The sequence below is a fragment of the Perognathus longimembris genome, chromosome 22, assembly GCF_023159225.1.
Source record: "Perognathus longimembris pacificus isolate PPM17 chromosome 22, ASM2315922v1, whole genome shotgun sequence".
Lineage (NCBI taxonomy): Eukaryota > Metazoa > Chordata > Mammalia > Rodentia > Heteromyidae > Perognathus > Perognathus longimembris.
In genome coordinates, this window is record NC_063182.1 from 37,166,851 (window position 1) to 37,181,474 (window position 14,624).

At 40.1% G+C, this 14,624-nt stretch overlaps 1 pseudogene; it reads left to right on the forward strand.

The window, feature by feature from the left end:
* Positions 1-349: 349 nt before the first annotated feature.
* Positions 350-13,135, forward strand: LOC125339965 (annotated as a pseudogene).
* Positions 13,136-14,624: the final 1,489 nt, after the last annotated feature.

Here is a 14,624-nt window from a genome sequence, read left to right on the forward strand (position 1 = left end):
ACTCCTATTGTTCTTCTGTTGATTTAATTGGAAATAAAAAGGGCTTTTATGGCTAAGACTCCTTGGATTGCAGTTCGACGCCAACCCCCGGAAGGAAAAATATCCCTCTAAAACTCCATCTTCCAAATAACCAGCAAAGAGCCAGACTGGAAGCTTGGCTCAAGAGAATGAGCCAAATGCTGAAAGCGACACCGTGGCTCAAGTGGTAGAGCACTAGCCTCGAGCAGAAGTGCTCAGTGACAGTGTCCAGGCCTTGAGTTCAAATCCCGTGAATGCCAGCTGAGACAAGCTACCCAAACAATGAGCACCTAGACCTTTAGGATGAGGTCAAACCTGACAATGAAGAACCATGGAGAGGAGTAAGAGGAGATGAAGTCTCATCTTATATGGAGTGAATTTAAACTTGCACTTTCAAAATTAATCAGAGCTGGAGATCAAGAGGAATACTTGTTTACCCACCAATTGTCCATATCTGTCCATTTTCCATCTGGACAGAAACTTGAATTCTTGCCTTTGTTACTTGCTATTTGTCAAAATATATAGATGTATATATGTGTGTGTGTGTGTGTGTGTGTGTGTGTGTGTGTGTGTATGTATGTATATATTAGCCTCTGACTGGTTACTCCCAACCAGGCCACTATCCCTAAACACTTCCTTCCTGCCCCCTGTCCAGTTACTCCTCCTTCCGTGTAATGGGCCACAATTGGGTTTATGCTCCAAATGGAACTTTTGTGGCTTGTAACAAAGGTGTGTTCTCCCATGTTGTTCATGTTAACTGGTCCTGTGTACTTGTCAGCCATTTGCCTGACCTTTTCAAAAGTCTTTTTTAACAGGACGACATCCCTCACACAGGACGCCACCTGGGAACTTGCAGTTCAAGGCCATCCTCCTGCTACACTGCTCTGCCCAGCATAGATCTGGACCCCGAAGACCTCAGCCCCAGTGACTCCTTGATGTGCCCACTCTGCAGGAGGTAGCCAGAGGAGACCATGACACCCATTGGCCCTGATAACCATTCTCATGGAAATGATGAGGAGTTTTACCAACCAAACTGGACGGTACCAGGCCAAATGACGAATCAGGGACCCCTGACTACTTCACCCCTCTATAACAGGAAGCAGCTCCAGAAGAAACAACCTCCACCCATTCTCTTGCCTGGTACCCCTCCTCTGTTATTAATAAACAACAAATGGGGGAATGTTAGCATTTCCCTAGCCTCAGATCCTCAGCTCCTCCCACTAGCCCCCAGACCCACGCATACCTAATGAGCCACTCCTACTCACTACCTAACTACTTCCCTAAGTTGGCAATATACCTTAACAGGATATGCAAGTTATCATTACAATAATAAAAAATGCTATTTCCAATTCAGCTGACAAAAAATTAGAGAGATTGTTATATCTGTAGCTACAGAGTGATACTTCGTGATGAAAATTCTTTCCAAAACAATGGTTTTGTCACTACAACTTTGACATCTTTATTCCTGGAAATGTGGATTAAAACTTCCTCATGGGTATTACAATTGGATAAAAGAAAGAAGAGATTTCCCCCCTCATTCATGGAGATCTTGTGTGACATATACAAATGCACCTGTTTTCAAAGAATGGGAAAACAGCAATCGTGTGGGAGACACAGGTGTTGAAGATTTAGATATACCTTTAGAGGAGCTACTGTATGGCTGGCTGGAGCTTGAAGCCGTAATTGATGAGAATGGTGAGAATGGACAGAGGAATATTGTCCCCACCACAATGTGTACAACAGCACTTAGACATAGGTGCTACTTCTGGACATCTTTAGCAACAGAGCATGTCCCAGAAATAGTCATTGATGTTGTTTGTGGCACAGAAGTTCAGTCTCCACATGGACCCACAAAAACTGAATAACCCCATGAATAAAGAAGCTAAAGCTAAAAGGGAGATTTCTCAGAGGAAGAAAAAAAAAAAAAGACTAATAGACACATGAAGAGATGTTCCACATCTCTGGCCATAAAAGAAATGCAAACCAAGACAACACTGGGATTTCACCTCAACCCAGGTAGACTGGCCATTATCAATTAAACTAATGATAAAAAATGCTGGCGGGGATGTGGCCAAAAGAGAACATCACTACATTCTTGGTGGGAAAGGAAACTTATTCAGTTCAGTTACTTTAGAAAGCAGTATGGAAGTTTCTCAAAGAGTAAACATAGATCTTTCTATCACCCAGCAATCCCACTCCTGGAAATGTACCCCAAAACACATCAACAAGGCTACACTAAAACTACCAGCGCAATCATGTTCATTGCAGCATTATGGAATCAGCCCAGTTGCCCTCGGTACAGGTATAAAAATGGTTGAAGAAAATGTGATATATACAACAATGGAATTCTATGCTTCTATCAGAAAGAATGCTATTGTCCCATTCATAAGGAAATGTAAAGACTTGTATAGAAGTATATTAAGGAAAGCAAGCCAGATCCAAAGAAACATAGACTGCATGGTTTTCCTCACTGATGATAATAGCTCAGTAGTTATGTGCATATGAGCATATACCATGATGCTTATCAAAATGAATTTGAAGAAATGGAAACAAGAGTGTTATTTATTATTGTATTGGTTGCAGTTAATACTTTCCTTTTTTTGTTCATTTGGTTGTTTTCTGTTGTCACTATTTCCAATTTATGTATCCTTTGTCTTGTATATAACATTCTCTGATTTGGAGAAGAGAAGGGGAATGACAGAAATAGTGAGACAAAGGATGAACCAATGCACCATTGATACCAGACTCTATATTGGAAACAAACTTTACTACTTGGAGGGATGTGAGTCGGGGAGGGGGGAAAATGGGTGTAAGTAAGGGAAAGGAAATAACTGTTCCAAAACAAATGTACTCCTCGCCTTACTTATGCAACTGTGTCCCCACTGTACATCAGCTTTACAATTAAAACATTTTAAGGAAAACCAAATCAATAAAATACAAACAGAAAAATTGCCAACTCAAGAGAGAAAATCTAACCCTCCTGACACAGGCATAATGAACAGGATCCAGGAAGAAATATACAAGAAGAAACATTTAAGAGATTGAGGAAGTAAACAGAAATCTTCCATGAAGAAAAATCCCAGTGTGGTTGAACAAGTTTATATTCCCACCAACAATGTAGTAGTGTTCCCGTTTGGCCACATTCCCTCCAGCATTTGTTAATATTAAGTTTTCCTGGTAATGGACATTCTTACTGGGGTGAGGTAGACTCTCAGTGTTGTTTTGATTTCCATTTCTTTTATGGCCAGTAATCTAGAGGACTTCTTCATGTGCCTCTTGGCCATTCTCATTACCTCTTCAGAGAAGTCTCTTGTTCAACCTCTCTGGATAGCAGTATGGAGGTACTTCAGATGACTAAACATAGAGCTCCTGAATGAGCCAGCAGTCCCACTTTGGGGCATCTACCCAAAAGATTACAAGCAAGACCACACTAAAGCCACCAGCACAACATATTCATCACAGCACAATATGTCATTGCTAACAAATGGAACCAACCCAGAGTCTCCACTAGACAAGTGGATCAGGAAAATGTAGTACATATATACAGTGGAACTCTATGCCTCTATCAGAAAGAAAGACATTGCTCCATTAATAAGGAAATGAAAGGGCTCAGAAAAAATCATACTAACTGATGTGAACCAGACCCAAAGAACATGGAATCTATAATTTCCCTCATAGGGAATAATTAGTACATGTTTAGGTTAGTCATAGCAGAACATCACAATAGCTCTAAAGCTATTCCCTTATGAACACATAAGATGATACTAAGCAAAATGAACTCCAAGTTACAAAAATAGTTATTGTAGTTATTTTCAAAAAGCCATGTGAAACCGTTCCTTTTTTTCTCTTTCGTATTCCTTTCCTGTCACTTTTTCTCTGCTATTACTGTAACTGATCTTGTACCCCCGATACTGTATATATGTGTATTGGAACTAGGGAAGAGAAAGGGAATACCAAAATCAAGAGACAACAGATAAAAAGACAAACCACTGCAATAGCAATACTTACAAAATCAATAGATGTAAACCATCTGTACAACTCATGCAGGGGGTGGGAAGTGGGAAGGGGGAAATGAGGGAGGAAGTAACAAGTTGGATGAGAAATGTAGTTGTCTTAGAGATGAAACTGTAAGCCCTCTGTACGTCAATTTGAAAAGAATGAAGAAAAAAAAAAAAGGAAAGGGAAAAAAGGACAAGCCCAGGATCAGATGGAGTTCCAGCTCAATTCTGTAAGACTTTTCAAGATGAAGTAGCACTAATATTTCTCAAGGTTTTCCATGAATCGGAAATAGATGGAACAATTCAAAACTGATTCCCAAAACCAGGTAAGGGCCAAACACAAAAAGAAATACACAAAAATTTCTCTGAGGAACACACCTGCAAAGCTCTTCAACGAAATAATAGCGAATAGAACTCAGAAACAAATGAAAAAAATATATTATGGCCAAGTACGCTTCATCACACAGATGCAAGGCTCGTTTAACATACATAAATCAATAAATGTATTTCATGACATCCACAGCATCACACACAAGAGCCATATCACCCTTTGAATAAGTGTAGAAAAAGAGTGAGAAAGTACAAACTAATTCTTTTTAAAAGCTTTGGAGAGGTTCTAGTTACAAGGAAAATTCATTAAAACAATAAAGATATATATGACAGACCAACAGCCAATATCATACTGAATGGGGTAAAACTAAAAACATTTCCCCTAAAAAAGGGCAAAGGGAAGGATATACACTCTCTCCACTCATCTTCAGTATAGGTCTAGAATTACTACTCATAGCAGTCATGAAAGAAAAAAATATATAAAAAGGAGTCCTACAAGGAAAGAAGAAATTAAACTACCTCTATTTGAAAATGACATGATTTTATTTTTTTTCAAAGACCCAAAAAGCTATATCTACAAGAGCCATGAGCTTAGAAATAACCAATCAGTTTGGCAAAGAAACAGAATACAAAATACACTTACAAAATCAGTAGCCTTTCCATATGGTAGAAATGTACATGCTGAAAGGGCAATAAAAAAAAACCACTCTATTTGTAATGGCCTAAAAAACAACAAACAAACAAACACCAAAAAAAAAAACAAAAAAAAACCCAGCAACTAGGAATTAACCCAACCAAACAGGTAAAGGAGCTTTATAGTGAAAACTAAAGAAGTCTGAACAAAATAATCAAAGACAACAGGGCAAGGTTCATCATTTTCATCAGTTCATGTTCATGGATACCCAAAAGCAATATTGAGAAAATGGCTAATTTGATGAAAATGGCCATACTGCCGAAATGATATACAATAGCCTGTTTCTCTGGGGCCTTTGACGTGTCTACATGGAAATGTGTTATATTTCAACAAGAGAAAACAGAGAGTTGTTTTTGATATTGACTAGGGCTTATGATAGAGATGAATGGCATCTTTACCACGTGTTCTCAGAGAGGTGCATCATGAAAATAACTTGATCTTTATTAAAATATTTGGACAAAAATTCCCCGTTTGAAGGTGAAAGTTCAGAATGGAAGTGTGACACTTCGTGTTGGCATTGACTGATGACAGGATTCATCAGTATCTTAACTTCCTTAGGCAACAGGAAGTGAGTACATTTGTAGAGGCCTCTGCATATGGAATACCTGCTGGCACCTGCTTGCATCAACCAGCAGTGCTCTGTGGCTGTAATGCATAGTGGGTGTGTCCACTGACCACATGGGTATGATCCCCTCATATGTTGGGTGGACATCTTCATGGAGTAGAAGTGTTTCTTCCCATTTCACTGTGCACATGAAAAATAGCATCCTCTGGGGCAATCTAGTTGCATCCTCCCAAATGGCTATCATGCAAATAGTATCATGACACAGATGCCGACCCAAATATAACAAAGAAAACTTTCATCCCTGGGGCTTCTCTATCTGTGATCTTAGAAAAATCATACCACCTGTGGTGAAGAAGAAAAATGGGCAAACATGTTTTCAAACTAGTGTTTTTCTCCTGGAGGCAAGGCCTCAGATGCAGAGCCTCGGGGAAGAGTTTGACACATTCTTCCATGGGGATTCACAAGAGGCTTTGATGAAAGAATATGGGCTGCAGTGTAAATCTCTGCCAATAAAAAGACATGTATGCCTACATACAGACATATGTGAATATACATACCTGGGACTGAACGCTTTACTTCCAGGCAGAATTTCAGCCTGGCAGATGCTTCTGTGATGTGCCCTTTGATCCTCATACTCATTCTTCTCCAGCTTCCCCTTCTTCTCAAGTCCTTGGCTGGCACTAGCTGCTTTTCTACAATGAAGCAGCGAGCACACATGGATGGAGATGTGCTGATTGCTGGATTTTTCCCTCTCTATACTTTAGGAACAGATGTCAGTAACAGTGATGCTTCCAGGAAAGAAGACAATAAGCCGTAAGTAACTCATCATTCTATTTCCATTTACTGTTTTGTTTTCAGGATTGGCAATGGCAGAGGGAACTTGGGCGAGCACATCAATAGTTGCTGTCTTCTCTACCCTGACTTCCCATCCCTAGTGTACCTGAAACAGCTCAATTTCATATTTTATTTTGCAAGTACAACTGAGTGATTTTCTGCCTGTCAGTTGAAGACTCTCGTTTCATTCAGTGTAGCTTCTCCTTTCCAGGGCTGTGAGTTCTTCACTTATTGCCACCATCTCTGTATCTTCTGAATCTCAGCTGTCATGCTTGATTACGAAGTGATGTTATTACAGACAACCTGAGTCAGTGGCAGGAATTCTGTACCAAAAGCTTACAGACACATTTCCTTCCACACTGGCTTGTGATATGAAAATTTTTTATGACACATATTTTGAGGAAATTGATTCAAATTCTTATTTTAATCTGGTGGCTCATGATTGTATTCCTCTCTACGCAAAAGGCTGATATCTGAGGATTGAGTGTCGAAGCCAATCTGGACATGAATGTCCTTGAGAATTTTATCTCCAATTACCCAGCCAAAAGCTGGAAGTGGAACACTGGCTCAAGCAACAGAGTGCTGGCCTTGAGCAAAAAAGTTCAAGGAAAGTGGCCATGCTTTGGTTTCAAGCCCCAGAATGTGCGCATGCGCACGCACACACGCATGCACTCACGCACATACACACATACACACACACTTATGGACACATTCTCCCTCTGTATGTGTGTGTCTCTCTCTGTCTCTCTGGGTCTCTTTCTCTTTCTCTGTCTCTCTGTGTCTCTCTCTGTCTCTCTCTCTCTCTCTCTGTCTCATTGTCTTTTACTGTAGAGAAGAACTTACTATATCAAACTAAGCACTGTGTCATTATTTCATATCAGATACTGTCCACAAACCATATATTCCCTCATGTATAATGCACTGTTTTAACCTGTTCCCTGGCAAAAATAAATCTGCAAGTATTGCATCCATTGAAGTCATATGTTGTGAAATACTCCTCCTAAGTTCCTAAATTGCTATGCTCATTATATAGGTTTTTCTTCAAAAACTACCAGTTTGTTTTATCCTTGGCTTTTGCCATTGAAGGAATCAACAAAAATTCTCATCTTTTACACAATTTGACTCTGGGATTTCATATCTGTGATATCCAATATGGAAATTGGCTAGCATTTAAAAATCCCTTCATTTGCCTCTTTGGGAAGTACAAGAGTCCAAACTACTCCTGTATGAGAGAGAGCAAGTCCATAGCAGTGCTGACAGGAACGTCAGGATTAACATCTGCCTTGATTGGGACGTTACTAGGCCTCTACAGGTACCCACAGGTGAGGATGAGAAAGTGGGGCAATATTAAATGAATGTCTAATTTGATGCCATTTCAGGTGATAGAAAAGAATGATAGGAAGATACTGGATTCATGAGCCTATTGAATTTGGTGATATACAAAAAATAGAGTTCAAAATAATTTTATATTTATACTTCCATGTGTAGAAAAGAGGACAGAGAAATTAGAGCAGGCAAAGGGATTCTTTTTTAAAACAAGAAATAGCAAATGATTTTGACGTGTGGAGATACGTTGATCAGTGTGCTGGTAGCTCATGACTGTAATCCCCATTAATCAAGAAACTTTTATGTCTAGTTACCAAGCCAAAAGTGGAAAGTGACACATATGAAAGTTAGATCTAAAACATGACCATGATATATGAAATCTATATGGAATACATACAAAGCCATGTGTGTATATGCATGATCCATCTGGCTATTTTATGCTATATAAAGGGATGGAATTCCATGATGTATTGTATGACCAAACAGCTGACAGGACAACAATAAATGAACAATGGAAAGCTGAAGCCGATCCTGTCTGAGGATGATAGATATTAAATGTGTGTGAAAAAGAGCAGAGAAATGGGGAGTGGAAGTAGATGGGAAAATCAACCCAATATTCAACGTACCCATGTACAATTGGACTTAGAAAGGTGGAATGGGTGTGGTTGGTATAGATAGCAGTTATAGATGGAAATAATGACAGATATCAAAGGAATTGTATCAGTACATTACACAACTATTAAAAACAATTTTAAAAAATTAAATGAAAACAATGACTTTCTACCTAATTTTACTGGTTACTTAATATACTTCACCATAGAAATTGTGATAGATGGTAATATTCTCATTCATGGGCTGTTCAATTTTGATTTTTTAGCTTACCTTTGGGCCTTTTAATCATGTCCTGAGTGACCATAACAAGTTTCCTGCTCTGTATCAGATGGCCCAGAAGGACACATCGATAGCCACTGCCATGGTCTCCTTACTGCTTCACTTCAACTGGAACTGGGTGGATCTGTTTACCTTAGTAGATGAGAATGGTTTGTGGATTCTTCCTGAATTGAAAAAAGAGATGGCCAATAACAGAGTTTGTATAGCCTTTGAGGTAGCGATTCCAACCCATGCTGGACGATACGCACTCAAAGTCATGTCCCTTTATAACAGGATTAATAATTCTTCTGCAAATGTCCTCATCATATATGGTGATAATGAATCCCTACTAGATTTAATGATGTGCATTGAGCAACTGTTAATAAAAGGCAAAGTTTGTATCCTGAACTCACAGTGGGATTTAACCATCAGGAAGAGATATTTCATGCTAGGTTCCTTGCATGTACCTCTCATTTTCTCACACCATCACCCAGATGTTTCTGGATTCACAGATTTTGTCAAGGCAGTGAACCCTTCCACATACCCACAAGACTTTTTCCTTGCTCGGCTGTGGTTTCTGTCTTTCAATTGCTCAGATTCTGATTCTGACTGTGTAACGTGGGAGAACTGTCCTCATGATGCCTCCTTGGATTGGTTGCCTGGGCACATTTTTGACATGACTATGTCTGAAGACAGTTACAATATATACAATGCTGTGTATGCTGTGGCCCAGGCTCTCCATGAGATGCTTCTCAATCAAACAGAAGTACAAACAATGGGAAATAGGAAAGGGACAGTGCCTTCCCCTGCACAGGTAAGGCCTTCTGTTTCTGATGGCATGCACCATCAGCACAGTCAATTCCTGGAGGAACTTCTTACCACATGAAATTTAATATTTTACTTATGTTCCCCAAATTAAAGTAATTATATTTCTGTAAATATCTTTGAGGTTTTCTAGACATGTGTTCCTGTGTTCTTAGGAGTACAGGCCAGTAACAAAGAAGAAATTAATTCCATATTTCTGTACATTCTTCTAGTTACTAATAACCTGCACATACACATAGGTAATGTTTTGGTAAGTTATAAGCACCTTTTCCCTGTAAGTTTCTAAGCATGACCTGCTGAGCAAAAGAATCTATATTTTTCATAAGTCACCTAGTTTCATCCTCCTTTAGGTATTAAACTTGCACAAGCTGAAACTATAACTATAGACACTAATAGAATTCATTGTTGTGGAAAACTCTAACTAGCCATCTGAAAATTGCTGCATTTATGATTATTTAAATGAAATAGGTTTTTCTTGAAAAGAGGCCTTCTAGGACTTTGCTGAGTGACCGGTACTCAGGAAAACTATTTTTATTCCTCCAAATATTTTCTTCTGGAGTGCTTTATCAGGTGTCTGTGCCTTTCTTGAATTATGAATTGGAGATTAAAGACACTAAGGACCTTTTCTTAATTTGGCTTTCTGTCTAACCACTGGGGTATACTTCAACATAAGATGATGTATCTCTTGTAGCTGCACCCTTTTCTGAAGAATACCCAATTTCAGAATCCTGCTGGAGATCTGGTAATCTTAGAGGACAAAAGAAAATTGGAGGCAGAGTATGACATTGTGAACATTTGGAATTTTCCAGAAGGTCTTGATCTTGAGGTGAACATAGGAAAGTTTTCTCCATTTGCTCTACATGACCATCAACTGTCTTTATCTGAAGATATGGTAGAGTGGGCCATAGGAACTACAGAGGTGGGTTGGATTTAATTCAAATGATTTTAAGAACAGATAAGTAGTGAAATTCACACTTTAAATGTAACATCTAATTGAATGACAGCAACTATCTCCTTTAATACTAGCTACTCAGTTCTGAATATCCTGGTTTGAAGTCAGGCCAAGCAGGAACACCTGTGAGACTCTTATCTTGATTTAACCACCACAAAAGAGGTTGTGGTTCTGGCTGATGCTTCTAATCCTATCTACTTGGGAGGCTGACATCCTCAGATCTCACATAGTTCCTTTTAGAGCCCCACCAGTCAAAAAATCTGTGAGACTCTGTCATTAAACCACCAAAAACATAAGCTAGAGCTGTGGACCAAGCGGCAGATCACTAATCTTGAACAAAAACAGCTCAAGGACATTGCTTAGACACTGAGTTCAAGCTCCAGGATCAGCACCCTCCAAGAAAATTTCAGTTTATTTCTAAACGTGAATTTTGAATATTGTCATAAAATACAAATTGCATACTTCTTAGCAGGGTTCTAACACCGATGAAGTACCCAATTAATTGCTTTGTGTGTTTGAAAGGTTTACTTGGTTCCCTTCTCTGGTGGTTTCATTTAATGGTTAGCTGAGCTGCTACTTAGGTATCTTTCATGAGAGGAATCATTGAATGAGGTAGCACATAAACCTTTTGTCATCACATGATGTGGAATCCATAGCAGCATTCAACCCACTGACTGGATTTATGTACATTTATAATACTATGCTAAAGAACTGAAGTCGTTCAAATAAGGGAACTTTTGGAATGTTAGGAAAAGCCTAAACAGTTTCTGACACATATCTGATGTTCCTCAGCCTGTTCATTCTGTGTGCAGTGAGAGCTGTGGTCCTGGATTCAGGAAATACCCTCAGGAGGGAAAGGCTGCCTGCTGCTTTGATTGCATTCCTTGCACAGAGAATGAGATGACCAATGGGACAGGTAAGTTCACGGCAGAGGGAGAAATACTTGTTTTCTCCTAGTGCCCCACAAACCATGCAAAGCACTACAAAACTTGTGTATTCGGGTTGAAGTCAAAGTCCTCCTTCACTCACTTAGTAGTAATTTAGTTGCAAAAATGGATGATACTGCTTCCTGTCTGAACTGTGTATAGGATTAACTTTTTCTAGTATATTGCATGCATGTTTATTTAACTACTCAGTAATGTTAGTGTATTTTCTATCATATGAAGTGCAAAATCTTTTTAAGAATGTGGTCTACAACTTTGACAAAATTGCTTTTACATTATAAAGAAAACACAGATCTTTATTTCCTAGTGCCCAGAACTGTTCTTAAAACAGAGCAAGTGCTCTGGTTAGGTACAAATGTTGTGCATGGCATGACTGTATAACTTCAAAGAATGATTACATTCTCTATTCCCTAGTGCTTTACAGGTGAGTAGGAGAAGCAAATATCACAATGACAAGAAAGGACCACAGTGCTACTCTCTGTATTGCACAGAGACACACAGAAAAATGCAAGGTCTTCTAGTCATTTTATATAAGGACATTGTTGTACACAAAAGGCTGAGAATTATTATGGAAGCATGAAGAGATGTATGAAATTATTATTAGGACATTAGGAATGGCAAGAAAGAATATGAATGGTATTCGTTGCAAGTAAATAGTTTCAAGTAGACTTGTGGAAACAAGTGTAGGAACATGATGAAGTTATAAAAATAATACTAAACATGTCTGTTAATACCTTGGTCATATGAAGTTTGTGCTAGTCATGTTTGATATGTCAGAATTTTTTTCTAAGTAGGGATTTCCTAGTGTCCTTTTAAGTAGTGAAAAGGGAATAATGGTAACTTGTCTTCCTCACCAGATATGGAGGACTGTGTGAAGTGCCCAGATCACCAGTATGCCAACACAGAGGGAAACCAGTGCCTCCTAAGAGCTGAAAGCTTCCTGGCTTATGGAGAGCCCTTGGGGATGGCCTTGGCCTGCATGGCTCTTTGCTTATCTACACTCACAGCACTTGTTCTTGGGGTCTTTGTGAAACATCACAACACCCCGATTGTCAAGGCAAATAACCAGGCTCTCAGCTACATCCTGCTCATCTCCCTCATCTTCTGCTTCCTCTGTTCCTTGCTCTTTATTGGCCGTCCCAACACAGTCACCTGCATTCTACAGCAAACCACATTTGGAGTTGCATTCACTGTAGCTGTTTCCACTGTCTTGGCCAAAACGGTAACGTGGTTCTGGCCTTCAAGGTCACTTCTCCAGGGAGAAGGATGAGGTGGCTGCTGGTATCAGGGGCTCCTAACTTCATCATTCCCATCTGCACCCTGATCCAGGTGACCCTGTGTGGACTCTGGCTGGGAACCTCTCCTCCCTTCATTGACACAGACACATACTCTGAACATGGACACATCATCCTCCTGTGTAACAGGGGCTCCCTCACTGCCTTCTACTGTGTCTTGGGATACCTGGGCTCCCTGGCCCTGGCCAGCTTCACTGTGGCTTTCCTGGCCAGGGACCTGCCTGACACCTTCAATGAAGCCAAGTTCCTGACCTTCAGCATGCTGGTGTTCTGCAGTGTGTGGCTCACCTTCCTGCCTGTCTACCACAGTGCCCAGGGCAAGGTCATGGTGGCCGTGGAGGTCTTCTCCATCTTGGCTTCCAGTGCAGGGCTCCTGGGCTGCATCTTTGCCCCCAAGTGCTACATCATCTTGATAAGGCCAGATAGAAATTGTTTGCATGGCTTCAGGGATAAAAATCATAGAAGGAGAAATAAGCATTGTTAAGACTAAACTCAATATTTGAATACTATATACAGTTTCTGAACTAAATCTATAGTAATTTTCCAGTCTTATGTTTGTATTATAATATGGAAAATTTTACTTCAATGAATAAGGGCCTATTGCTTACAATTTTTCTTGTGTGTTTTTCATTCCTTCTATTTAATATGTACTTAATGTTTATCCCCTGTTCTTAGTGTCTTTTGAGCTAAGTCCTAGGTGAAGGGCCAGGTGTACACATAATGACACATAACACTGGTAAGTTCTCTCTTGTGCCTCATCCATCCCAGCAGGTGTTCAGGCACCCAGAAAGGGAGCAGCAGGATATTACCAAGATAGCCTCAAGAAATCAGAGTGGGATGAGGACGATTTTCATTTCACATGATAAAGGCCTGGTCATTTATTGATTTTATTTGATGACATGTATTCATTCAGTCTGCTGTTCTCTGAGTGTGTTACATCAGAACTCTGGCAATATTTGTTGGTCAATTCTCAACAACTTACAGGTAAGCTCTACTCCTATTGTTCTTCTGTTGATTTAATTGGAAATAAAAAGGGCTTTTATGGCTAAGACTCCTTGGATTGCAGTTTGACGCCAACCCCGGGAAGGAAAAATATCCCTCTAAAACTCCATCTTCCAAATAACCAGCAAAGAGCCAGACTGGAAGCTTGGCTCAAGAGAACGAGCCAAATGCTGAAAGCGACACCGTGGCTCAAGTGGTAGAGCACTAGCCTCGAGCAGAAGTGCTCAGTAACAGTGTCCAGGCCTTGAGTTCAAATCCCGTGAATGCCAGATGAGACAAGCTACCCAAACAATGAGCACCTAGACCTTTAGGATGAGGTCAAACCTGACAATGAAGAACCATGGAGAGGGGCTGGGGATATGGCCTAGTGGCAAGAGTGCCTGCCGTATGTACATGAGGCCCTGGGTTCGATTCCCCAGCACCACATATACAGAAAATGGCCAGAAGTGGCGCTGTGGCTCAAGTGGCAGAGTGCTAGCCTTGAGCAAAAAGAAGCCAGGGACAGTGCTCAGGCCCTGAGTTCAAGCCCCAGGACTGGCCAAGAAAAAAAAAAAAAAAAGAACCATGGCGAGGAGTAGGAGGAGACGAAGTCTCATCTTTATGGAGTGAATTTAAACTTGCCCTTTCGAAATTAATCAGAGCTGGAAGATCAAGAGGAATACTTGTTTACCCACCTTATGTCCATATCTGTCTATTTTCCATCTGGACAGAAACTTGAATTCTTGCCTTTGTTACTTGCTATTTGTCTAAATATATGTGTGTGTGTGTGTGTGTGTGTGTGTGTGTGTGTGTGTGTGTGTGTGTGTGTATATTTTAGCCTCTGACTGGTTACTCCCAACCAGGCCACTATCCCTAAACACTTCCTTCCTGCCCCCAGTCCAGTTATCCCTCCTTCCTTGTAATGGGCCACAATTGGGTTTATCCTCCAAATGGAACTTTTCTGGCTTGTGCCAAGGGTGTGTTCTCCCATG